The 27,675-nt window shown below is 48.1% G+C and overlaps 1 long non-coding RNA gene across 2 annotated transcripts in view; it reads left to right on the top strand.

Annotated features, from left to right (window-relative positions):
• Positions 1-27,675, top strand: part of LOC130543039 (uncharacterized) — a 415,403-nt gene that overhangs the window by 370,589 nt on the left and 17,139 nt on the right. For both annotated transcript variants that reach the window (XR_008958058.1, XR_008958057.1), the window contains exon 4: positions 2,312-2,425. This is a non-coding gene — a long non-coding RNA (uncharacterized LOC130543039). The remainder of the gene's footprint in view (positions 1-2,311; positions 2,426-27,675) is intronic.

Genomic DNA, 27,675 nt, shown 5'->3' with positions numbered 1-27,675 from the left:
CAGGAGACTAATCCCCACATCCCTGGGCTGTCCTGGCAGATACACCGGGGACATCAGGGATGATGTCTGATTGGATTAGAAGCAGACACTCAGATCTCAGAGATGGTCTGAGGGGGCAGGCGTGTGGGGCCTGGGGGCCGGGGTCAGGGCTTGGGAGCAGGGGGTTTACTGGGGATGATGCCAGGAAGCAGGCAGGAGGGAGCAGAGAGAGCGAGGCCAGAGCAAGGAGCATCTCCAAGGCCCCTGCCTGATTCCTCCGGGACTCCCGGGGAAGACCCCAGGACCGTTAGCCTGAAGGGCACCTCACAAGTGGCCGAGGGAAGCCTCAGGGCCAACCAGGCGCCCCTGCACCTCCGGGCTGTGCCCGTGGCCATGGCGTCCATCACCCAGTGAGAAAACGCTGGAGCACAGATAAGCCTGGGGGACAGCCCCCCTGGGAAGACAGGCTCCCGCAGGGACTGCACACTCAGACGCCCTCCAGCCTTGGATTCCGTGTCTTAGAAGAGCGTGGAACACGGCGCCTGTGGCATCTGCTCCCCGAAGCTCCTGGCTTCTCACTGTCGAGGAACAGTTCACCTCCAAAGCGGGTCTGTGCTCAAGAGCTTCGAACTACAGGGTAGCTGCTGTGTTTTAATCCTTCAGGGTAAACTGGCTAACTAATGTTAACTAGCTAGCTAAGACAGTTTCTGCCAGAGTTAAATTCTTCAAAGCCTGAGCAGAATCTTAGAGCCCCCTGAAATGTCTACACGGTCACCATCAGTTGACCCAGAACCCCGTACTTAAGAGCTGCTTTGCCAATTCATTTTAAATGGAGCGTGATTTCTGGTTTTCTCCCAGACCTCACCACTGTCAGTGCTTCCATAAAGGAATGTTTGCCCACTCCATGGGGCTGTCCAGGGGATGGGTCCTTTTACAAAGTATGTGCCAGGAACAAAACAAGAGTACAGAGAATTATCGCCACAAGACAAGGGTTGTCTCTGTGTTTAGTGGGACTTGCAAGTGGGAGCCTAAGGGAGGAGCCCAGAAATGTCAAAGTCAGCACCTGTCATGGGGGCCCTGTGGGGGCACAGAGGGGATCTGAGGGTCTGGGCCCTCCCCGGTCTCTTGGTGCATCTGGGGAGTGGCGCAGGCGGGGACCACGTGCTGGGCAGACCGATTCCCGTGCCCTATGCCAGGCCCTCAGAGCCCATGAACCCGTAGGGGACTTTACAAATAGCCCGAGTACGAGTCCTTTGCTTGGTGGACCAGATGTGTTCTCAGTTCCCTTCAGTGAGCTAATGGGGGTGAAACCCTTCGTTAACTAAATGCCCCACAACGGGAGCTGGTGCTACGGAGCCCATTCCACTGGCAAGTGTTCACCCAGTAGTTTTGAGGGTTCTGGCACAGTGTGGGGTCTGGGGCTACAGATGTGGCTAAGGCAGGTTTCCACGCCTTGGGAACACATGGCAGGGAGACCCTCCAGGACACCAGGGGCCAGGGGGTGACTCGAGGTGCGATCCCGGAGAGGGCATACCTGGCCGTGCTGAGCAGGACCTTGGCCGGGCATGAGGAGCTGGAGAGATACCCTCAGGAGGAAGCTGGGACTCATCCGTGGGGCCGGGCCCATGGAGATTCTGTTGTAGGGTGCGACTGGACAAGGAGAGAGTGACTACGTGTTGCTTGTGCGGATGTTTGCTAGAGAAGTTGCTCGTTTCTGAGGCCGGTCTGGGCACCAGCTCAGCCAGGAGAGTGAGTCTGCGTGGCGCTGGCGTGCCCAGGGCCCCTGCCCCTCCTGGAAGCTGGGGGTCCCGGAGAAGCCCCGCCTCCTGCGGCACGTCCTCCAGTGGATGAAGTCCTAGCACATTCCACTGAAGACCCGCCCTATGGGGAGAAAGGGTTAAAGGTTAGGACACATTGCGTTTCCCTCCCTTCCTGTGTCTTAGGGCACAGACAGCTGTTCCAGCTTCAGCTATATACCAGGAATTCTGTCCTGGGGAGCACAGACGGGGAGATGTGGGGGTTCCCAGACACTCCCAGACACCTGCCCTTCTCTGTTCCATGCACACAGCTGCTCCTCTCCCCAGATGTGTGCACTTCATGAGCGTGTCAGTCAGGGGGCTCCAGAGAAACAGAACCGATAGGATGTGACTATATACATACCTATATATATTTCTCTCTCTATATAATACATAATATATAAGAAAAACAACATATTATGCATATTATAATATACATAGCATATTATGTAATATGTATATTCTATAATGTGTTAATGTATAATTAATATATAATACAAAATATATATTTTTTAAAAAATGTATTTATTTTTTAGGAATTGGCTCACCTGATTCTAGAAGCTGGTCAGTCCAAAATCTGCAGGCTGGGGTCCCAGCGAAGATCAAGTGCGAAGATGGCCCGCTGCAGAGTACCCTCGTGCTCTGGAAAGGTCAGTCTTTTGTTCTATTCAGGCGGAAATGTGACTGGATGAGGCCCACCTACCTGATGGAGGGCATTCTGCTTGACTCAAAATCCATGAATTTAAATGTTAATCTCATTCGCTCTGTTTCCAGGGGCAACTGGGTGGCTCAGTTGGTTAAAAGACTGACTCTTGATTTCTGCTCAGGTCATGATCTCAGGGTTGTGAAATCAAGCTGGGCATGGAGCCTGCTTGGGATTCTCTCTCCCTTTCTATCTGTTCCCACTCCCTCTCAAAAAATAAAAAAAATTAATCTCATTCAAAAACGTCCCCAAAGACCTGCCCACAGTAACGTTTGCCTGAGTATCTGGGCACCGGTGCAGGCGAATTGCTGTGTAAGATTAACCATCCCGTGAGGAAATTTAACAGGAAGCTTAGGGCACCAACCTTGGGCATTAATGTCACCTGGCACCCACATTCTTCTGTTCGCTGAGTCCGTGCTGTGAGCACCGGGGCAGGGGCCATTAGAAGGGGGCTGGGACAGTCTTTGCAGGTCCCCAATGCCAAGGTACCCCCTGGGGTTGCTGCAAGGGGCAAAGGGGGGAGATTGACTCTTTCACCTTGCTGGTCTGCTGAGTTCCAGGAAGAATTGAAATCCCAGCACAGGTGCCCACGGAGGGAAGTATTTCCAGTGACTCCCTGGTGTGGAGGCACCGGGATGGAGGTCACGGGAACCAGGGTCCTCCTGTGACCTTGGCTGCCTGTTGGAGCCACTGACTTGGGCTCTGTGGTACTGAAGACACAGGTAGACTGTACCCAGGACTTCTGTGCCATGGAAGGTCTTGGCAGCATCCAGGTGGGGATGGCCTAGGTAAACCGGGGAAAACCGGGGATGTGGACCCAAGGCCAGGCCGGCAGGTGGCCTGATGCTGTTGAACACGTGCGGTGTGCTGATGTGCTCTCTGCATTGCCCCGTCGGCTGCCTGGGGACTTTGGACTGGTCCTTCCGCCTTGCCTTTACCTTTCACTGTGGGGGCTGAAACACAGACAAGGCTCTTCAGCTGAGCTCGATTCAATTAAAAAGTATCTATTGTGCTTCTATGATGGGTAAGGCGGCGTCCTCCGTAGTCGAGTTATTTGCAGCTTCTTATATAATTAATCTAAATGCGGACTGATTGTCAAGGAGAGAGCGTGACTGACAATCCCTCCCTGGCATATCCCTGCCCCGGAGTGGTAGTTGGTAGACACAGGGCACTGGATAGTTTGAAGCAAGCTGCCGCCACCGTGGGCTTCTTCCTTCAGGGGCTGGTAAGTGTCGGCAGCAAACCCCATCTGAAGGTTCTTCATCGCTTTCCTTGGAAATGCAGTACTTCGTCCCATTCGGACAGGTGGCAGGTGCTCTATGCCTCTGCCCCTTACAGCATTTTCAACACCACGTGGCTTCGTGGGCATGCTAGCCAACGCCCCCATGCCAAGGATCCCTGGATGCGCCAAGCATCACATGGGAACCGCTATCGAAAGGGATGATGGGATTTTCTGCCAGAGGACGTCCTTTGTGAGCGAAAAGCTTGTGTTTTTGCATGAGGTAAGAGGTTTTAGTTGTTCACAAATCACCATCCGTGTCCAGCTTCGGAAGGAAAAGGCAGTGCCTCTTATGAGCAGGGTCGTTGGGGTCAGAGAGTTCTGAAAGTGAGCACAGCTTCCAGCCTGGCTTGGGTTTCTGACCTCGAGTCCGTTCTGGAAGACCTGCTCGGATGCAGAGGTCATACCGGGACTCTCAGAGCGCCATGAGGGGGCAGTGAGGTCACGCATGCACAGCCAGCTCTGCTCGAGCCAGCTGTGGAAAGGCTGGATGGAGTGAATCGTGTTATTCACTGCGTCTGAACTGAATATCTTCCGACCCTAGAATTCTGGGCCAGTTTAAGCATCTGTAGGTATCGATTTGCCTTTGCTTTTCCGGGGGCAAAGGTGAGTGGTCCCGAGCCAGCACGGAGGCGGCGGCAGGTGCAGAGTGTCCTCACAGGTTCCCCTGGGCCAGCCACACTGCGCTTCAGTTCAGAGCCACTGGACCCCGAGCACATCTGGGTGTTTGCCTAACAGGCACGAGCAGGACATTTACTCCTGTGAAACTCTTTGGGGATGACCCCGCAGGGTCTCTGTGGACGTACACAACTCTAAAAGCCCCACACGGACAAAGCCAGCGAGAGTCCACCCGATGCGGCCATGTTTTCTCGGGGTGGGATTAACCATTTACAGAGCCTCCCCACAGTCTCCTCTTCAGTGGGCTCCGTGAGCCAGGCTGGCCGTGGCGACAGTTCAGATCCCACTTTTGCTTGGGTTGTCCGGTGGGTCAGACTAGGTCAAAGATAAGGTTTAGAACTCACAAAACAGGTAAAATATTTAGCCGACTCTGGTGAGTCCTGTGGTTCAACTGTTGCAACTAGTTGGATGAAAACACAGCCGAGACTAAAACAAAGATGTCCTTCAGCAGTGAGGTCCTTCACGGGTCTTCCTGCAAAGGGCAGGCGCTGTGTGGACCCTGTGTGCGGGCGTCACAGGCTACGGATGATGCCGGTGAGAGCCAAGTGCTTCTAAACCACAGGCGGGCTGTTACTGAGGATAGATCAGAAGCAGGCCTGTCCGCTGCTTTCCTCCAGCTTTGCCCAGTGTTCTAGAGCAGAGAGCCGTCGTCACCTTCCCAAGCGTGCTTGCTACAGCAGAGAATTGGGTCAGAAAAATGATACGGTCTACCATAAGGAAGAGTTAATTCATACCAGGACTTTTTCTGTTAAAATCGGTTTTATTAAAATAGAACTGTATTGATTACTTGTGGAACTTAAAAAGAAAAGAAAAGAAAAAAGAAAACACAGAAACAACCCCACACAACCTAAGCTGGATTGGCTTTCATGGTATCTTTCCTTCTGGGTGATAGGAAGCAATCAGAATGACCTCCTGGGGCAATCATGGGGGACATTATAGTCCTAGGGAGGAAACCGTAGTCACTGTTCAGTTTCATCCCCGGGGGGCATAGGGCAGGTCCCCACCCTGTGAATGAGTGAAAAAAACTGGCAGGTAAAAAGGAGGGCGCCTCTGTCCCCTGTCCCCATCCCTGTCCCGTTCCCCTGGGCTTCTGTCCCCTGTCCCCGTCCCTGTCCCGTTCCCCTGGGCTTCTGTCCCCTGTCCCCGTCCCTTTCCTGTTCCCCCGGGCCCGTGTCCCTCCCACTTCCTAGTCCCAGGTTTTGTCTCCTTTGTTGCTTTGCCTGGAAACTCGAGTTTAAGCAGATGGTGCCAATCGTGGTAATTAAATTATCTGTAGCCTCGCAGTGATTGCACTTGGAGGCAACAAGCAAGATTCATTATGAGGAGCTAAAAGCCCTTTTCCACTTTGATGTGAACCACTTCGTTGACATGAAAAATTTGATTGGGATTCAGATGTAGTTATTCACTGAGAATCTCCAATTTAAGAAAATGTTAAGTTAATTTGCAACTCTAATGTCAAGGATCCACAAGGAAAAAGGATGCTTTAAAAAATTCTGAAATAGCATTATTATTGAAAATAAAACTGTCCCTTTTTGCTTAGTATTGAGAAAAATTCTCCCATTTTACAAAATTAGTGAAGGGAGTATAGTGACTTCCCAGAATCCAAAGATCGTGGGTCTGTTACAATCATGCAATATTGATGAGACCATCTGGGATGAATGAGAATGGGAGGAAGACAACATCTGTGCAGCGAGGGGGAAGTCCGGGAGGTTCCATCATCGCTGAGAAAAGGAAGGAGAATTGGCAGGACGGGATGGAGCTGCCGTGACTGTGTCGGCGTGATTGGTTACCTCTGGTGCCTGGAGGGCTGTGACAGAGGGCGGCCAGCACTGTGAAGGGACCTTTCTGGGGAGAGTGGATGGTGCTTCGGACAATGAGACAGATGAGTGTTTCCATTTGGGAAATGCTTTACTGAATACGAAATGAATGATGCCCGAGACAGGCAAAGCAAATGAGCCGGCTCTGCGGCTGCCGAGCCCCCAGGTTCTGCCGTCATCCCACCCTCTGAACCCGGACCTGGTCCACTCCCCTATAGCGGGTCTGGTAGCAGAGGGACTCACCTGACGCGAGGGGAGGACGGTCAGGGCAAAGAAGAGGCGCCCGCAGGAAGCAAGGAGAGAGAGCGGTGCTTCCTGCTGTCCTCGGAGGGGCTCAGGTGAGCAAACTGTGACCCATCAGGATGGGAGTCAGGGAGAAGCAGATGGGGATCTGGAGAGCTGGGAGGACAGGACTGGTGTAGGGTTGCCAGATAGAGTGCAGGGTGCCCAGTTCAATTTTCAGATGAACGGTGTCAGTATTTTAGGATATATATCCCAAAGATTGCTTGGGATGTACTAATACTAAAAAAAAAATCCCCCTGCTTGTGTGCTGTCTCAGTCTCTGTCTCAAAAAATAAATAAATAAATAAATAAAATCTTTAAAAAAAAAGGAAAAGAAAGTTAAAGCACAGAGAAGCTGAGGAATTGCCCAGAGCCACACAGCCAGGATGTAGCTGAGGCAGGATTCAAATCCAGGCTAGCTGTCCCTTGAGTCTATCCCTGACCCCCATATGTGTCACCTGACCACACTGTGTTCATGAAGACAGAAAGTCGCTGGAGGCTCTTGGGAACTTATAGGTGACAGGATAGACAGAGCCTGGCCAGTGGCCACCAAGGTGAGCGTTACGGAGAAGGCTCTGGAAGCCTGCAGGACTGGGAGGGTTTCTTGGGCAAGTGTTTATTTTGAGACTTGAAGGCTGGTTAGGAGGGGAGGTAGGCAAGGACATTCTAGACAGACCGACTTGGGCAGAGAGCCGAAGGGTCAGGAGACCTCTCCAGGAATAGAAGCAGCTACATCATTTGTGGGCTTCAGTGTAAACTACAAAGGCGGAGCCCCCGTTCCAAACTCATTAGGAATTTACAGATGGTGACAGGAACGCACGGAGCCGAGCACAGAGCTGGGTCCTGTCCGGAGGTGAAGCACCGGGCAGGCAGAGAGGAGATGAAGGGCTCAGTAGGTAGGCAGGGTGGTGAGCTGAGCCAGGGAGGCCATGGGAGGTGCCAGACTTTAGTCCAGGGGCCATGGGAAGTCATGGGGTTCCAGATGGGGGGGTATGATCAGACTGGCATTTTAAGGGACTTCTCTGACACTGTGTGGAGCATGGGTTGGGTTGGCTGCTGGTGACTACTGTGGCAGCCGCCACCGCTGTTTTGGGGAAGCGTGTCAGTGGCTTGTCTGGGTGGGGTGGGTGGTCACGGAACACAGGGAAGCGGGCCGTGCAGGAGCAACTTGGGAGAGGACGGGTTAACGGGAGTGAGAGGCGGGAAACCGTGCAGATTTCCAGGGCAGTGGCTGGTGCCAGAGAAACGATGGAAAAAGAGCTGGGGACGGGAGTCAGGGAGGACGCGTGGGGCCCGCAGCTGACCCACATCCTGCCCTAGAGGAAGTGGCTGCAGATGTGGGTCTGAGCTCAGACATACGCGTGGGGCTGGATGTGCATACGTGGAAATTGTGGGTGCAGAGTCGGTGACAGCCTCGGGGGAGAATGCAGGCAGGAAGGAGACCAGGGCTGGAGCCCTTCAGCCTCTGGCTGATGGAGATGGGCTGGCAAAGGAGACTGGGAGGGAGCAGCCAGGAAGAGAGCAAACCAGGGCTCTTTATTTGTGAACGATTTGCATTGCCAAGTGCCAGAAGCAAGAAATGAGCAAAGAGCAGTGGAATCCCAGATGAACAAAGCTTTGCTCCTTGGACATGTTCCAGATTCAGAAGGAATATGTTAGAACTCTGGGTTAACATGGCAAGGGACCAGCCATGTCTGACTGTCTGCTTCCAGCTTACCTTTGAAAGTTTGGGAGTCAGTTGTGCTGCTCTTGCTATCTTTCCCCTCTTGCTCCTGCTGGTTCAAGGTAGGGTTGTGTGTCCAGACCAGGATTCTAAGCAGAGGTCTTGGCACCACTGTGGGGCTGGAATGTTTGATGGCCAGAGGGACACCCTGCAGGGCTCTGTCCCTTCTGAGATTAACCCTGTTCCATTGGTTCCATCCTGGATTGAGGACCAGGCCAAGCAAAACCCTCCTTCCCACCTCCGCCCCCACCTGACCTTCAGGGAATGTATGCCGGAGGGAAGAAACAACCCTTCATCGATTTAGGCCAATGAGACTGGGGTTGTTACAAAATGATTTAGACTATCCTGAGTTATTTATAAATACTCATGGGCCCAGGAGGAAAGAGAGAAATGACGCTCGTGTTAGAAACTAAGAAGGAGATGTCACGCTCAACAAGGGTACTCCATCCTCTAAGCAGTGTGGGATGGCGCTGTTACACAGCAGAAGGGGTCGCCTGCACCCGAGGCATTAGTCTTGGGGGCAAAGCTACCCCCGGCCCGCTGTCTCTGGTAGATGTTGAGTTTCCAGGGATGTGCGCACCAGAAGGACCAACAGCCACAGTCATGCAGGGGCTCTAGCAACGCGGAGATACCAGGGAAGGAGTGGTGCCGGAGACGTGGGGGAAAGCATAGCTCCGAAAATTCTATTCTGGAAACTCTCAGGCTGGAGAGGTGGGAGGAGAGGGGAAGGCAGCATGGGTGTGGAGGTCTAGGAAGGATTGCAGAAGAATCTACGGTGCAGTTAGTGGGAATAAAAGCAGCACTTGAAGCCGAGAGGGAGAGAAATTCCCGGGCCGAGGCCTGAGCTAGCAATCCAGAAGTAAAATTTTGGGGCTCTTTCAGAATCCAGAGGGAAGGGAGAATTATATATTTAAACAATAATTGACCACACCCAATGGTTTATTTTAAAAATAAAAGGTTGATTCAGTAATAGAAAACTGATAGATGCAATTCATTTCATCAGGAGGGTAAAATCTGTCATTTCAGAAGAAAAATCATGAAATTAGATTGTGAAAGGTAGAAGGGACATTGGAGAAAATTATTGTTCCCTTTATAAAAACAACATTATCACAAGAATGACGTGAGCTTGATTCCAAGCATCCTTTCGGAAAATGAGGAAGAACTTATAACTCCAACAAGCAGCCTCCTGTGGCCAGTCCTGGGGCAGCAGAGGAATTCAACTACCCAGCCTGCGGCTGCCCTGCTTTCCCAACAGGGGACTCTTCCTTAGGGAGCCCGGGATGGTGGGAGCACTTCTGCTAGGCAGCGTTGGCTTCCCTTGCCACAGAAAGAGGAAGACCTGTCAGAACGGGAAAGGGAGGGAGCCCCTGGCCATGTTCTTCCTGACTGTGGGGGAGCTCGAACATGGCTTCTCCCACATAGACCTTCCTCTTGGCTCTACTCCCTCTGCTCAGGGATCTGCCTGCCTTGGTTCAGGGCAGTCTCTGTCTCCTCTGCCTCTCTGTCAGGATGCCCTGCCCAACACCCTGCCCCCTACCATTTTGCTTAGTTCTGCCTGTTTACGTTTTGTTGGTTGGAGCATGTAGGTAATAAGGGAGGAACGTGAGACTCAGGCACCAAATCCATGCTGAACCTCTGCCATCTTGGTGCCCAACATGATGACAGTGGGATGTTTCCACAGTATAGCTTTGGGGGATCAATGATGTACACCTGGAGAGGGGCTGCTCGTGTGGCTGTGATGTGTGGTGTCCCTGGGTGGGCGGCGGGTCTTCCCAGGCAGCTGGTTGCTGAGCGAGGCTGGCTAGGATTTGTGCTGGGGCCACGGTGGGACAGGAATCAGGATGCAGTGACTTATATTGCAGTCGTGGACTCAGACCTCAGCAACATTGAATGTAGCGAAGGTCAACCAGAGCCCTGGAGACCTGAACACTGAGAAAAGGCAATTTTTGGGGGAAGAAGCCCATGACAGAGGTCAGAAACCCCAGAAACATATGGCAGTCTTCAAAAGGCCATGGGCTTCTAGGAGAGGAAAGCACATGACAACTCACTTAAACTCTTGATGGATGATTTCTCCCGGCTGAGTTGAAGTTCACAGGTTGTGACCTCCAGACAACAAGCGCAAACTGGCTGGCATTCAGACAAGTCAAAGCCTTTTTTTTTTTTTTCCTCATTTTTTCTTACATGTTCTCTGCCTTCTTTCCTCGAGCTAATGCCGAGGTCGGCAACCAGCCACACTGTGCTCTGGACTTTAATCATGTGTCAGGTTCTAGATTCGAACTGGCTGCAGGCAGCTATCACAGACCTTGGGATTTGACCATCTTCTCTAAAACTTGTGGGAAAGAAGAATTCAGCGGGGGAGGGAGTGAGGGAGCTTCCTGGGTCCCAGCAGAAGTCAGTGCTGGAGCGTCCGCTGGAAGGGGACATGGCAGGACCCTCTGACCAGACCAAGGAGAAGAAGGGACAGCTTTACAGTTAAATTTCCTCAGACTTTAATATACATGGGGAAAGAGATTTAATTTTCAGAATGTCACAATGAAAGAAAATGTACAAATTAAGAACGTGCTACCACCATTTTTATGTTATTAACATATGTTTTGGGGAATTTTCTGTTGGCCCTGAGTCTCATTATCTAATCATTGAAGAACTATGAGTCCGCAGTGCTGGGTGTAATTTGAGGTGGGACACTAAATAGGACATTCATGCTTGTTTTGAGGGGTGAGATGTGACCTTGAACTTGGAGCTGTTTTATCTAGCACTTTGTTCTAGTATCTCAGAGGTGCCTGGAGGCAAAGTTGGAAATGTCACTCACCAGTCCTAGGTGGACATGCGGGAGCCAGGTGAGAGGTATTGTCACACACCTCTGGCCACCTCCTGTTGTGGACCGAATGTTTATGCCCTCCCCCTGCCCCTCCCCCAGTCATATATTGAAGCCCTAACCCCAATATTATAAAATTAGGAGCTGTGGCCTCTTGGAGGTGATAAGGGTACAGGAGGTCGTGAGGGTAGGGCCCACATGATAGAATTAGTGCTCTTGAAAGAAGAGAGGTACCAGTGCTTGCTCTCTTAGCCGTGTGAGGACATAGCAGGCAGATGTCACCTGTAAGTGAGGAAGAGGGCCCTTAACCAAGAACAGAGTCTTCTGGAACCTTGATCTTAAACTTCTCACTCTCCAGAACTGTGAGAAGTAAGTGTCCATTGCTTAGGCCACCCAGTCTATGGCATTGTTATGGCAGCCCAAGCTGACTAAGACACCTTCTCTCCAGAGACAGCTACTACCCAGAGGACCACAGACTAGGGAGTGAAGCCAACAGATCAGGAGAAGGAAAGCCTGTGCTTCTCAGGTGGCCTCATTGGTGTTTCATGTTTGAGGAGCACATCTCTGACACGGTTTTCTTTTCTTTTTTTTTTTTTTTTTAAGATTTTATTTATTTATTTAACAGAGATAGAGACAGCCAGTGAGAGAGGGAACACAAGCAGGGGAGTGGGAGAGGAAGAAGCAGGCTCATAGCGGAGGAGCCTGATGTGGGGCTCGAACCCAGAACGCCGGGATCACGCCCTGAGCCGAAGGCAGACGCTTAACCGCTGTGCCACCCAGGCGCCCCTCTGACACGGTTTTCTGTTGGAGAGATTGGGGAGCTTACCTATGATCTCCATCTCCCCTGATTATCTCGTGCATTTCCTGTGTCTGGGGGATTATGCTGTGAGTGTGTTTGAAGGTCCTGACCTACAAACCTCTTCCATTCATTCTTGCCTTGCCTGCACCTTGCATTCCTTCCATGCATCCCTGACTTTTGATAGAAGCCCACGTTGGTGTCAGCTGTTCTTCCTCACAAAGCTAACAGATGCACTGCTATCAAAGGACAGATTTCATCCGGGTCTGAACATCCCGCCTCACTTCACAGTGTGCACCGTTCCCCCTGAGCTGTCCACAGACAGATGCTCTTGTCTCTGGGGCTCTGACTCAGTCCTGAGGACGGATAGAACCCTGGCCACAGAGGTGGTTTTGCCGGCGGGGGGGGGGGGGGGGGCTGCAGGAGCAGGGATTGAGTGAAGCAATGCTCATCTAGCTGCAACTGGGGAGTCATGAAAGAAGAGCAGACAATTCCTAACCTCTAGAAACAGAGCCTCTACTGTGCAAATGGAGCCCAAGTTTGGAATCTCCAAACTAGAATACGTCTGAATGCTTCACTGTTTGTAGAACGCTGGGGCGCTCAGAGGCGCTTGATGGAGAAAAAAATGTTATACATTTTTGAATATGAATGCCTGTTATGTTTACTCAAATTAAAAATTATGCATTCAGGGTGGGAGACTGAAAAAAAGAAAAAAATCATATGCACTAAAATAAGTAAATAAATAAATAAAAATAGACGGCCTGTGGTGGTGCTGCCCAGGCGTATGTGCTATGGACACTTTGAGGTAAGACTTTTTAGCCTATTTTTGTGGCTATAATTTTATTATATTTTTTATGTAAAGATTGTGTGTGATGACATCTGCTTTTTAGATTGGGCAGAAGATTTACCAGGAAAATACTAACAAAAACAAAGTCACTGTGGCTATTTTCTCAATATACTAAACTAAATTGCATCTTTTACACTGGCAAAAAACATTCAGAAAATATATCTAAATAGATATCAAGGAATAAATCTAAAGGAGATGTGTAAGAAAAAAGTCAAAATGTATTTAAAAAGTCATTGAAGAAAACCTAAGTAAACGGAGAGGTTATACCAAGTGCATGGAGGGAGACACAATATTGTAAAGAATTCCCCAGAAAACGAATTTGTAGATTCGGTGTATTGTGATTTTTTTTCTTGTGTTGAGTAATATTCTCATATATGATGATTCTAATGAGTTCTTTTAAGAATTCTATGGTGCGGACATACCATAATTTACTTAAGCTATCTCTAATTGCTTGACATTTGGGTATTTTCAGTTTTTCATTAATATAAAATGCACTGTTTTGAAAACCGTTGAATGTAATTTATCAAGTACATTTCTTTTTTTTTTTTATTATGTTCAATTAGCCAACATTTCTAATTATTTACTTGGTATACATTTTTGGAAGTGAGATTCCTAACCCAAAGGACACAGACATTTTTCATGTTTTTTTCCCCCAAATTGCCCACCAGAAATACTTTGCTCAGTTTTCACTCTTCCTCTAAGCTTACCCATTTTGTCACCTCCTCTCTAATCGTGGGGGCCATCATTGGATTAATCTTTGTTAATGGGAGAGGCACAATGTACCCCTTCATTCACTGCTGGACCTCGTGCTCCGCGGAGCCGAGCAACACCCCAGCACGATGTCTGGTGCGTATTTGGGGCTTGGTCAGTGTTTCGAGGAAAAGAATGAAAGGCTAGTTGAAGCTGATATACACTTCCCACTGTGTACTGATGAAGGGATAGAAGGATCTGCAGGGACGGGCGTTCGTCCCAGACTGTCCAGATGCCAGCCGTAGAGCATGATGAAATAGCAACATGCGCCGTGTTCTCTAATGGGAAAGCAGCAGAGCATAGTGGAAGGATCAGTGAGACAGGATCCCTGTGACCTCGGCATGTTGCTTCTGTGGGGCTCGGTGGGCTCGGTCTGTGCAGGAATTAAAATCAATGGCCTCCTCGGCCCACCGGCCCATGGCTCTGTGTGTCATCCCTACTTATTCCATCTCATACCACAACCCAAGGAACATTGTGAAACCACAGAATAGTGATTAGTAAAACATTTAACGACTCAGAACCCCTGTAACTATTGGGCAAGTGCAAATGTGCAAACCAAGCATTGGACCCGCCTTTTGGATATTGAAAAGGGCCCCGGATAGCCACTGCTGCATCCAGCAGCCACTTGCCCTCTGTTAGGCCTGAATGATGAGTTTTGACAACTGATTCACCCGTTAGAACAAGCACATCTTCCCCCTACTCCCAAGGTATTTTTGCTATTTTGTAAAGTAAGCCATTGGCATTAGGGTTACATCCACACTTTGCAAAGGACAGTAAGTACTGGGTCTAATTTTATGATCGTATCTACTACAGTATGTTTTGTTTACAGAAGGGCAAACATTCCGGATTTATTACTTACATTTTCTCTAGCTTCCTTGACATAAATTGCAGACACATTTATGTATGTATAGACCACATGTATCTCAGTTTTAATACATTTCAAGAAGTTGGATCTTTTCAAAGATGAATACCTGTTTCTCTTGATAGCTCATCAATGTCTCGATTTGGGGGAAGTGTCCTGGAGACACTGAGTGGGGTGTATCAACAAATGCTGAAAACTGGGAGACCCCTCCTGAGCGGTTAGACAGGAGGCAGTCTGCCTCCAAACCCCCAGGGTGGTTTGAATTGAGTGGATGTTCTTTCTCAAACATATTTCTACTGACAGCGGAAGGTAATTCATAAAACTCAGGGCAGGGTTTTAATGACATTCTACAAATGTGAAAAAGTATATTTTTAATTGTTGCTTCAATTAAGTACGTGAATGCAGCTTCTCAATTTAAACCCAGAAAGAAATATATTACAAATTGTTTTAACCAAGACCTTATCTATAGTAGCCCAAACCCAAACCCAACCAAGCAGCCCAAACCCAAACTCCCCATATCTCCCCATGTGGGCTCTGCCATCCCTGAGATGGCTCCACTGCATACCATGTGGCCTTGTTTAGCTCACTGGGAAAAATTTATGATCAAGTTGTTAGCCAGATTAACAGAATCTGCAGTGATGGGGGGGGGGCATGCTCAGGCCCACTGAGAAAGCCACAAGGTCAGTCCCAGAGCCATCACGTGGCTTATGAACTTGGCTCTTACTGGCCGTGCATGAAGGACAGCACATCTGGAGCCCTGCTGAGGGGCCAGGTTGCTGAAGTGCCGTGCCACAATGCACTTCTCCTCTGAGAAAATGCAGAAACAGGAACCAGTCCCAAATGGGTTGTTGAGGTGTCTGTTTTCCAAGGAATGCAACTTAGCCTTTAGAGAAAACTTCCACAAACTGAAATGGAATTGAAAGCCTCATAAGTAGAGGCCCAAGTCTACAGACTCTATAAGAAATGTCTTCTTTGAACCAAAAGAAATTTCCAGTCCAAAGTAGAGTCCTGTCTCTGCTTTTATCCTTTAAAAAAGCATAATATTTGAAAACACTGAAAACTTTAAAAAGTGCCAGATAAAGGGTAATGGATTACTGAGGACTGTGATAACATCACAGATCAATATGGTAATTACAGTTCAATAAAGGAGAAACTGGAATCTTCCCCTCTCTGGGAAATCCCAAGCACTCTCTTCTTGGTTCTGTGCCAGGTGTTACAGAAACCCCTCCTTACCTTATGCTGCCCTGGGGGCCGCTGGCCTGGAAGATGTGCCCACCCCCATTGTCCAGGAGGGTCTGGATGGGCCTTCTGCTGGAATTGCACCACAGAGAGCATCATTACTCGGGGAACATGGTCCAGGAGCCACATTTTAAAGCACTGTGTCCATTTAATCATTTTCCAATATGTTTCCCTTGTGAAATTCATTACTTTTCATGGAAACAAATATCTGTCAAAATATCATGTTAGGATGGCATTTGAAGTTTCCTATATCCTTAGCAATAATGACTTCACATCCCTTTTCCCTTTGAAGGAGAACTGATGAGCCTCTCCAAAGATGTCTTCTTGATGCTGGGCTGTTTTCTTGTCATCAGGTGGTAAACACCCTTAATTGGCTCAGGATACCCTACCACTGGGCTGTGACCATGCTCAGACAACCACGGGGCCATGCAGAGAGATCAGAGAAAGCTCAACTGCTCTTTTCAGGGCAAATAAAGTCTTTAGATGAGAGGCAAAATGTCCTATTACCACTCATAAAAAGTGCCAGGTCTTTAATATATGGTTGCACTAACATGTTCATTAGGAGAACTGGCTGTATGGAGTGGCTGAGTGTGAGAGCACTGGCACTTGCTTCTGCCATTAGATATCTGTCTCACATTTTATTAGCTAGAAAACACAAAAGAAATACAGAGAGTACATTTTGAGGATGGTCTCTATGCCCCTGAACTGCCTCTGCTTTACACATGCCCTGGCATAGGGGTGAAGGCAGGTGGGATCAGTGCCAGAGGCAGGATCCTGTCACCTCATTCCTCTTCCTGCCCACCTTGCTCCACCTCCCACCCAACTTCTCCCACCCTTTCTTACCCAGATGCTCCTGCGTGGAGCAGAAATGATAGGACAGTGGATGCCCAAGGATTCACAGCCACGTCCTGCTCAGTTCTCTACAACACCTGTCCCCAGAGGGAGCCTTAACTGTTGCTTGGTAATACCCAGGCCTCCATGAAGATGAATGGAAGAAGCCTCAACTCAACTGGAGCCCAAATGTGATAAAAACCTTTCTGGGCTCAAAGCATGGTGGGTTGTTGGAGTTTCCAGACACCTTGCCTCTGCTACAGTGATCGAGTTCCTGGTCTTTCTAGACCTGCTTTCTCTCCTCCCCACTCACACCCTATTGAATCCACCCCTACACCAGCCCAAGCCCTACTTACACTGTTGGACCCCAAATCACTTTCAAGAAAATGGCATGGCTTCTTTTCTGAGCCAGCTGCTCCTATGAAAGCAATTGTGGATGTGATTTGACCAATCAATACTTAGACTAAGCCACAAATTTACAGTCAAACTCTTCTTTCCTCCTCATAAACACGTTTCAGTTGAAAACCACAATTTCAGACCTGAGATGAGGCAAACCATCCAGCTGAACTTAAATGGAAATAAAAAGAAACAAAGCATGATAATTCATTGGGTAATAACAAGACCTCTAAGTCCATTCTGGGGTCCAGAAGCAGTGTAATTTATGAAGCCTGTGAAGACAGGCACATTTCATGGTCTAAACTGCTACCATGCAGGATGGGTGGCAGAGAAGAGACTGAAAACTGGGTTCTCCGTAGTCTCAAGCTAGAGGCCGCCTGCTGTGGTCGTGCGAGCAGTAGCTCATGATCATGGGTGAGAACAAGGCAGAGTTGTTGCTTTTCACAGAGACATTGTCCCAGCTGCCTTTTGAATTCCTTTCATGGGGTGTCTGGCTTGGACCTGTTTCTAGTTTTCAGGGTCAGTGAACTGTAGGTTGGGATGTCCACAGATGAAGAGTTTAAAATAATTATTAATTCATTTGTTTATAAGTCTTATTTGCACACTAATTTTGGGTGAGGCATAATATGAGGCACAGAGATAAAAGATGAACAAAACAGGCCTTGTGAGAAATAGAGCCTGTGGCCGAAGGCAGCCAGTGGTCAAATCATCACCAAGGCATCTGTGCGAAGGGCATTGTTCTTCATGCCATAAGACTGAATCAAGGGAGGTAACCTCCTAGGGAGGCATGAAGATATGCAGGGTCTTATGGCCAAGTGTAGAATTGTGGGCTTCATCCTAAGAACAATGGGAAATAATGTTAAAGTCCCTCAAAATGGGAAAGATTTTGGCCAGCAGGGCAACATGATTGGTTTGACTTTTTAAGAGATCACTCTGTTGGGTTAGAAGGTATAAGAGTGGACATGGATACTCAGATAGGAGTGGACAGAAGTCTTCAGGGCAGCCATGACAGCAGGTTGGACAAGACCGATGATGGAGATGTGGAGGAGAGAAACTTAGGAGTTGAACTCTTCAGGGCGCAGTGTAGGATGAACTTCAGGTAGGAGGACAAAGGATTGACAGGAGTTTGGGATGCATTTTAGAGTTCTGGTTTGTCTAACATGGTTCTAGTTCCTAAGAAAAGGAATGTTGAGAGGACTAGCGTTGGAGGAGGTCATGAGCGTTGGGTGTGTTGAACATCCATGACACACACATGAAGAGATGCCCAGGAGGCTGTTAGGTGTGTATGGATGTGGAGCACAGAGGGGAAACCTGAGCTGAGGTATAAATTTATGATTAGACTGTAGGTGGCAGTTAAAGCCAAGAGCACAGATGAGATTTTCTAGAGAGAGAACATAAATGCAGAAAAGGAGCTTTGAGAGTCTTTGACAGTGAATGGCCTGATAAAGGAGGGAGTGTCTGTAGATGGTGATGGAGCAGCCCGGAGTATGTCGGTAGGTGGGCTTTCTTACCTAATCCCAGGAAGAGAATCTCCACATGGTAAGTTCTGCTCTGACCCCAATGGACACGGAGGAACACTCATCGGAGATGTCACCATCACTGGTGATTGTGGCAATGACTGCTTGGAAGGAGCAATACAGGCACAAAACTAGAGGGGCCAGTTAGGAATGAATGGTTGCTGAACAAATGGAGACAGGGCAGTAAAGATGAATCTACTGGTGTTTGGCTAAATTGAGATGAATAAGACCTAATTTCTACTATCACTTCCAATGCAGAAGAATATGGATGGAGCAAAGGTCCTTTGGTTAATCTACCTGGGACAGGTGTTCGCTTCCTCTTAGAAGAGCGGTTTTCTGCATGCCAGCATGTGGCCTGGCATCTGGCACACATCATGCCCGCTGGGGAGCAAACACGGGTAGCAAGCATGGTATTAGCAGTGCTCCATGATACAGATGGACAGTTCCAAGAAGCCTGGCGTCTCTGACCCTGGGGCATGGAGCATGTTCCTGCCAATGCCCATCGCTTCGTTTTCTTCTCTCTTGACTCCGGACATGAATGGTACGGTGGAGGGTGAATGATTTCCTTGTGATTTGGGAATGGCAGTGCAGGTGCTTCGTGAGCTGTCCCCTGACTGCATCTTCTCACATCAGGGTGACACAGGGACATTCTGTCTGATAACAATTGAGACTCACCACTTAATAGGCTTGATTTAATGCAACTTTCCCAGAAATTCTGCATTGCCAACTGACACATAACTAAAGGAATTCCAAAATGAATATACTCTGCTCTGAAGCAAAATACCCACCGATACTTGGCCCTGGATCTCAGACATAATCTCTGGAGCTTATACAATTTATGAAGGCTGCTATTTCATTTCTTCAGAGTTCCAAGACTTGCAGCTTAATAACACGTCACATAGCCTGTGCCACCACATAACAGGCTGTGACAGCTCTTGAACACATTTTGGAAGTTTACTTGGTGTGACAAGAATGAACATAAAATTATTTGCAATAGATATACCAATAGAAATAAAATTTTTATTTCCATCAGGAAAGCTCTCACACATGGCGCTGGCTGTCCCTCAGCAAGTAGAGATGGTCTGGGCAGGACCCTGTGCTTCACCCACAGCATCAGCCCCCCCAGGTCAAACCTGATGCTGAGAGCAGGGAGTCAGGAGGGTCCCTACTGCTTCCCAGGCCCCACTCTCTACTTTCTTCTTCTTCAGTCATCAAACAAGCGTGTTTTGGTTCATAAAGTTTTTTCTCAAATGTGTCTGCCTGTGATGTCGAAACCCTCTTCTGAAGGTGGGGGACACTGCCTGTCTGTACAAGTGGCAGGGAAACACCTGCTGATTTTGTTTGTCTAGACTAGTATCATGTTATGTATTATGCTAAGTCAAGTCTCCTCCTGGATAATTGGGCATCACAAGAGCCTGGTTGCCCCATCTGAAATAGGTCACTTCTTTTCACTTTGCTAAAGTGCTGATGCTTGGTCTTTTCCCCTTTCTCCCTTAATTCATTCAGCAAATATCAATTTAGCTCATCTCTTTCTGACTCTTTCTGTCTGTCTGTTACTGTCTCTCTCTCCTCTCCTTTCGCTCTCTTTCCTCTCTCCCCCTCCCCCATCTCTCACCACACATTTATTTTTCTCTTATTGTGCATGCTGAATAATGCATGTGCATGGGGTGGAGGTAGCCCCAAATACCTCTAAGGGTGACAACTGGATGGAACATCTACAGGGCGGGATATGTCTTCTGATGCACAACTCTTCTGGTTACCTATTGGTGCATAAAACAACATAAAAAACTTAATGGTGTTAAGTGCAAACCTTTCATTAGGCTTGTAATTCTGTGGTTCCAGAACTTGGACAGAGCACAGCCTGGTGCCTCACTGGAATGTCTTGAGGGGCTGGACCTGGCTGGGTCCACTCCGCTAGGCTCATACATCTACGGCCTCAATTATTCTTCATGTGGTATGTTTGGAATTGCAATGTCCAAGATGGTGTCTGGCCCTGGGGCTGGGATGGTTAGAATGGCTGGACACTAGCTGGCATTGCTGTCTCTCCACAAAGCCTCTCCTGGGGCTGATAGGGGCTTCTTCAAGGCATGGCAGCATAGAGCAGTCAGGTGTGTAAAATGGCAGCTGGCTTCCCCCAGAGAGAGCATTCCAAGTGACAACAAGGGGGCACAAGTTTCTCATGGACTGGGCTTGTCCTTTCCATTGTATTCCATTAGTCACAGCAATGACGGTCCTCACCTAAGACTCAAGGGGAGGGACTAGAGACACACATGTCATGGAGGAAATGTCAAAGAAAATGTGTCTTCTTCAGTCTGCCTTAGGAGCTCCTGCTGGGCAACCATGTAATTCACTGGTTTGTGTAGAGCTCACGGAAATCAGTTTAGGGAGATCCTGAACAGGAAGGAGAGGAAGAAGTCTAGATTATCTGCCAGTTGGAACCCCAAGGAAAGCTGCTGAGGGAATAAAAATGAATTACACCGCACTGATGTCAGAACATTATTAAACAGCAACTCAGACATGTACCCCCAAAACCTACATGTTGTTTCAGGATTTCATTTCTTGAAAATTGAGGATTAAAAGAACAGTTTCCTGGTAGAATACCTCTGCGTTGTAAAGCTGCCATGGGAAACCTGCAGGAAAATCCCGTCCACACTCACTCCCAGGAAGGGTGGCCCCTCTTGGTGGCCTCTGCTTCCCTTGCTCAGGGCTGGGATCCAAGTGGCCTGGCACACGTGCCCTGTCCCTCGGCTGTCAGGAAGCTCAGGAAGAAGTGCTGGGTCTGGTTGTAGTGGTACTTAGACTGGGTTGTCCCTCAGACCTCATCACATCTCCCCTCCCACTGCCCTCAGCAGCCGCGCCCAAGGGCTGGCAGTGGTCTCTGGTCTTTTTATTTTTGTGTAAACACATTTTCATTTTATAGCATCAGTGGTTTGGGTATAAGGAAACATGCTAATAATTCCAATTTAAGGATTGTTTCATAGAAGAAGAGGATCTGACAATGGCCATTTACAAATTCCAGCTGCTGCTGTGCAGAGCTGAGTTCTGCAGTCAGTTACGTCCCTGGTGATGCTGTGGGACCGAAATGTGAGGCTCAGACATTTCTGAGTGATTCCCAGAACAGGCTCCTACCACACCTCCCGGGCCCACACAGATTACCGAGTCATTTCTGCATTTCTCTTCACCTTCCACTGGGAGGCATGCAAAATACATCGGGGAGGACAGTCAATGAATACTGTATGCAGGTATAAAATGGTGCCTTTCAGAATGGGTCCACTGGGAAAGATGCCTGTGAACCCGCTCAGAGTCCATCACTAAATGACTGTCTAACGTACAAAGAGGATTACGCGGCTGTCACGGAGGAAGCTGCGCCAGGTGAAACGAGCGCTCCAGCCGTCACATTCCATCTAAATCAGTGAGCAAGTGGAGATCATAATCCAGAGGTTTTTCAAGCATGTTTCCCCAAATTTGCATCTGACTATTCTTAATTATGGATACTGTCACAATCACATCCTTAATAAGATCAGAGAATTTTTCTCTAGGGAGAAATAATTCTTATTACAAACCAGAGTGCCGGCAATGTGAACATCATGATAGAAAGGAAAATAGTCATCAAACGTGTTTAATCTTGAGTGGCAAACGAGCACCTGCGGTGCCGTCCCTGGGAAGGCTGAGGCCGCCGGCTGGGGGAGGGTCTCTGGTAGGTAGAAGCGAGCCGGCGAGTCTATGCAGCAGCAGAGATGCATGGGAAGGATCGAGAGACACCCTCCTGGACTGTCTCTCTCACTCTCCGTTCCTCAGTTCTTGCTCCAAAACCTTGTAGTATCTTACTTCAAAACGTAACATAATAAAGAGCACAGATATTCAACCCCTCTTCACAAAGAGGGAGTCCTGCATTAAAAAAATAATTCAGCTCTTCATTTTACCACAGATGGAAAGCTTTACATCTCCTTGGGCAAGGGGTGGACCTGACCTTTCGGGTCCTCACATCCACCCAAAGCTGTAGATTTGCTGGCACCCTGGGCTTTGCCCCCCACCCACTGCTGAGGGTCTGCAAAAACCATGTGTGTGGGGAATCCTGGTGGTTTCCCAGGAGGGAGACAAGCAACGCCCACCCTGCTTTTGTGGTTGTACCCTCCCCAACCCCAGACCCCAGCTCAGTGGATTAGCACCACCTAGACGTAATGTAAGTGCACATGACTGAGATTGTAACCCGGCCTTCTCCCCTCTGCACTGAACCAGTCTGTCACCAGCTCTGACCTTCGGAAATCTAAGCACCTTTCAAGTGCTTCCCTCCATTCACTTGTCCTGTCCCAAGATATTTCGTATCCCTCACCTGGGCCATTTTCTCTGAACTGGTTTCTCTTTCCTCACCTTCCTTCCCAAGTTCCACCTCTACTCTTCCAGAATTCATTCTTTCTTTCTTTCTTTCTTTCTTTCTTTCTTTCTTTCTTTCTTTCTTTCTTTCTTTTTCTTTTTTTTCTTTTTCTTTCTTTCCTTCTTTCCTTCTTCCTTTCTTCCTTCCTTCCCATCTATCTGTAATTAGAGTAGTGCCATTGTCATATCATATCATAGACATACTTAACTATATACCTTCAGCAAAAATATACATATACCCATAGGAGAAACAGAACAATTCTAAATGCCCAGGAAGGAGTATATGGCTCCGAATGCATGATAGACACAAGCCTGCTGCTCCCTTGGGAGGACTTGGCTTCCATATGGCTGACTCTCATTGAGCGAGCATCTCATCAGGATGTGAAACTACTATTCATGATGTGGTAACAGCCTCTAGGCTCTGCCCAGTGACTCCTGACTCCTAAGGTTCACTTTCTTGGGTAATCCCTTCTCGAGTTTGGGCTGGATCCAGTGGCCTACTAAAAATATCTGGAATATGGCAAAAGTGATGGTCCTTTACCTCCAAGAATAGTTTGCAAAGAGATTGTGGTATTGGTCTAGTATGATCTCGCGTGCTGTTGTGAGCAGCCCTGTGGAGAGACCCACATGGGAAAGAGCCAAGGACACCTCTGGCCAATAGCTAGAGAGGAGCCAAGGCCCTCAGTCAGAAATCCTGTGAGGAACTGAGCCCTGACAACAATTGCATAAAACAGACCCCTCTGACCCCAGCCTTCAGATGAGACTGAAGCCCCTGACAGCATCTTGGCGGCAACCATCATGAAAGACCTTGAGCCAGCCAAACCACACCCAGATCCCTGACTCCTGAAACAACTGGAATACTAATTATTATTGTTTTTAACCACCAAGTCTTGGGATAACTTGTTATGTGGCAATAGATAACTAATTCACAAGAAAACTAGTAATTGTAGGGATTCTCAAGAGTAAATGTAGGTTCCAGCACTTACTAGCTGTGTGAACTTGGAGAAGCCACTTTACTTCTCCGTCCCTCAGTTTTCTCATCTAGTATATGGGTATGGTGGGTCTCCACTTGACAGGTCTGTCATAGGATTAATTGAGATACTACTCTTCAGATGCTTAAGGCTGTGCCTGGTATATGGAGAAGTGCTCAACAGATGTTTGCTTTTAATGTCTGATTCTGTTTATGTGAAATATCCAGAATAGGCAAATCTTTGGAGACAGAAAGTAGATGAGTGGGTACCTGGGGTGGGAGTGAGGGAACAATTGGGGTGACTACCAAGGGGCATGGGATTTCCTGTTGGGGTGATGAAAATGTTCTAAAGCTGACTTTGGTAATGGCTGAATGACTGAATACACAAAACCACTGAATTGTGCACTTTAAATGGGTGAATTTGTCCTATGTGGATTATATCTCAATAAAGATGTTAAATTAAGAAAGAAAAGAGTAATTGTAATGTTACGTGACTTTTGCCTTATCCCAAGTGCATGGGCTGGAATCTTTCTACGGCTCCTGTGAAACCTTCTCCTATGATTTCCCATACACAGACACTTTGGACTCTTGCCAAGCTCTTGTGTTCAAAGTGACCCAAATACTCAGCTCTCCTGTCCACCCTATCTTCTCTCTCTGGAAAGCCTTTCGCACTCCTTGCCCTCCCCCCAAATCCCCCATCCATCATTCTGAGTGGTGCTCTGGTGACTCACCTGAGTAGCCCTTGAATCTTGGTGTTGCTGCCAAGGCAGCCGGGCCCCGTGGCCTCCCCATAACTCAGGGCTGAGTGGAGGTGCTCGTGCGCTGCATCCACCACTACAGTCACGTCCCTCAGGGAGCTGGATCCCTTGGCTCCATAAATCAGGCATAAAGAGCAGTGTGCAAATACTGCGAAGCAAGATGTGTTGGAGCAACCAGGGTGATAGTTTGACCTGGGCTTAGAAACCCTCTTAAGTTTTAGCTGGTTTTACATTCAAGGGAGTGTTAGTGGTGGTCAGCTGCTGGTTTTGTCTCACCGTTATCAGGTTACTCTTGCTGCATGACAAACTACTCCACAACCTCATGGCTTCACGCCAAGCCGTTTACTGTTGTAGGCTGGACTGGGGGTCAGCAGATCTAAGGTAGGCATGGCCGATCCTGGCTGGATTTGCCCATGTTCTGTGGACAGGCTCCCTCATGCTTCTGCGGGTCACTGGGGGCTGCGCTCTACTGTGGGCCGAGCTGGAGAAACGTGACTCCACATCCGTCATCATCCCCGTGAGTCTTGAGGGCCAGACCAGACACGTGCTTCTCGCGGTAGCAGCGCAAGCATCACAGTGGAGGCACTCAAGGCCTCTGGAGATCTAGACTCAGACTAGTGTGCTGTCACTTCTGCCTTGTCTTCGGGCTAAAGCAAGTCACATGTGGCCCCAGTTCAAGAGGCGGGACATCAAAGCTGCCTTGTTCATGAAAGGCATCTCAGGGGCAAAGAGTGTGGCTGCAGGTGGAGGTAAATGTCTGAGAACATGAGCACGGAGCCATTGCTGCTCTGCCCTGCCCTGCTCCGCACACAGCAAGCCACATCGCCAGCATCCCTTGCCTTCCTGCTTCTAGGCTGGCATGCGTAATGGAAGGGGAGAATATCCTCTCACTCTGCCTGCGGAGGCATTTCTGGAAATGACTGCATCTCCTCTGTGCCTCCTACTCCCAGTGGACATCCCTCTTGGCATGTTCCCAGCTGTCACCAGGACTCCCTCTCCCCATGGGCTGGTTCCCAGCTGAAGGCCCCGGATCCTAGGCTCTGTGATGGCCCTTCAGCCCCTGGGATGTGAGCGGCTCCCACAGGGCTATGCTCTGCTTTGCTTCATTACTAAAGCAACAATTCCCTCTATTAAATTCTCTCTGTTTAGGGGCCTAGAGTTTTCCTGGCCAGATCCCAACTTACAGAGTGCTCCGCAGACACCCCACACTTCCCCGATCTCTGTGAGATATGATCTGTCTTGGGTCAGGTCAGGGTTGTGCAGGCTGAGAGGGACATGACGATATTCATTGAACGTAGCAGTTGATAAAGGAAAAGTCACACTGGTCTTTCCTGGGAGCATGAATTTTTGAAGACAGTAAGATAAATACAGATAGAGTAATTCACTCTTTAGTTAAATATTCTATAACTTTAGACTCTTCAGGACACATCACCAGTCTGGCCTTGCATGACCCCAAGTGTGGGCTGTGCCCTTGGCCATGCTGCTGCTTGCTGCCTTCCAGGACAGCATGGAAACATGGACAAGTGTTCTGCCAGCTCGCTGGGTGGGGGGAGAGGAGCCACTCGACATGGGACTGTGAAGAGCTCGGACAATGTGAAATGGAGCCTCCACATCCAAAATATATTATCTGTATGAAATGGTGCCTCTCACCACTTTGTTACAATTGAATTTACATTTTCTGTTAAAAAAGCAAAGCAAACAACTCTACTTTAGAAGAGGGCTTCTTTGCTGTGGAATACCCACTTGGAACGGAGGTATGGTCGTGTAGATTGTTAGCTTGGCTAGTGCACGTTCCTAGCACTAATAAAATTTAATTTAAAATAGTAAACTCACTGCCTTCTTGTGACATATATATGGGTATTACATAATTATAGAACAAATGGCTTTTCTAGGGAGGTCATGAAAGCCAGTGATTTAGTACACACGCTGTTGAAGACGCGGAACACTTCCCACTCCTCATTAAAACCTGACAATCTACACAAATCATCCTGCAGTGCAGGCAGCCACCCCTTCCCTGTAATGCCGATCATCGGAGCAGCCAGGAAGGCTCCAGCTTCATCTGTCTGACAGAGAAGGGATGCTGTTGGACAGGCTTCCACTGTGACAGACGGAGGCAATATCTTGAGCTACAGGAGTGCACAGTCATTTCGGCTTTTATAAAGCCAAGTCTTGGGAAGTTAAAGGCTTCAGGCCTCAAAAGATGCATGAGGACTAGTTACTCATCACCTGTAATCTATGCAGCAACTTTCATTAAGAGTCAAGTAGTGTTTCAAGTCCTTTCAAGGTGCTTTTCTTTTGTTTCTATTTTCCTATTTCTGTAGTTTCATCCATCCCACTGTTTGTCAGAAAAGACTATCCCGCTACCTCTACCACTGGAAACAGACTTTCCTTCTAAGCATACGTGCTCGTGTTATAAGACTCTTGCGGTATTAAGACCAAGTAGTCCTGTTGCATCTCTTGCCCATGATGATCAGAAACCTAGCAGAAGATTCTCTGTGGATCTTCCCAAGGAAGGGATAATAGCTCAAACTTCTCCCTGAGGGTCAAAGCTTTATCTATGACCACCTCTGCCACCTGCCACTGAAGATCCCATTGTCCCCTTTCTATCTGTATCCAACTTTTATAGTTCTCAGTGGGGGGGGAGTTGTTATAAATCATCTTGTCTACCATTCCTGGACATGGATTTCTGTCTTAGTTTTTGTTAGAATGAGTCATTCCTCTTTCCCAGAGTTACCACAGCTGTTTTTGAACATTTATTTTTCACACAAATTATAGATCTGTTAAATTCTTTAGAAAGAGTAATTGCAAAAGTCGTGGAGTAATCTACTGGGATATAGACTAGCATTGTCTTGTCTTTTTTTAATAATAATTTTTTATTATGTGTCTTCCTCAATGTCTTTCAAGAGTGATTTATAGTTTCTAGAATATAGATCCTTTACGTCTCTGGTTAAGTTAATTCCAAGGTAACGTATGGTTTTTGGTGCTATTGTAAATGGGATGGATTCCCTAATTTCTCTTTCTTCAGTCTCATTATTCGTGTATAGAAATGCAACTGATTTCTGAGCATTGATTTTGTGTCCTACCACATTACTGAATTGCTCTATAACTTCTAATAGTTTGGGAGTGGATTCTTTTGGGTTTTCCATATAGAGATGGAAAAATATTCCATGCTCATGGTTCAGAAGAATTAACATAGTTAAAATGTCCATGCTACCCAGAGCAATCTACACTTTCAATGCTATCCCAATCAAAATACCAATGAC

This window comes from Ursus arctos, unplaced genomic scaffold (genome assembly GCF_023065955.2).
Source record: "Ursus arctos isolate Adak ecotype North America unplaced genomic scaffold, UrsArc2.0 scaffold_7, whole genome shotgun sequence".
Taxonomy (NCBI): Eukaryota; Metazoa; Chordata; class Mammalia; order Carnivora; family Ursidae; genus Ursus; species Ursus arctos.
The sequence above is the reverse complement of the archived record's forward strand: the minus strand, read 5'-3'. Positions and strand labels throughout refer to the sequence as shown.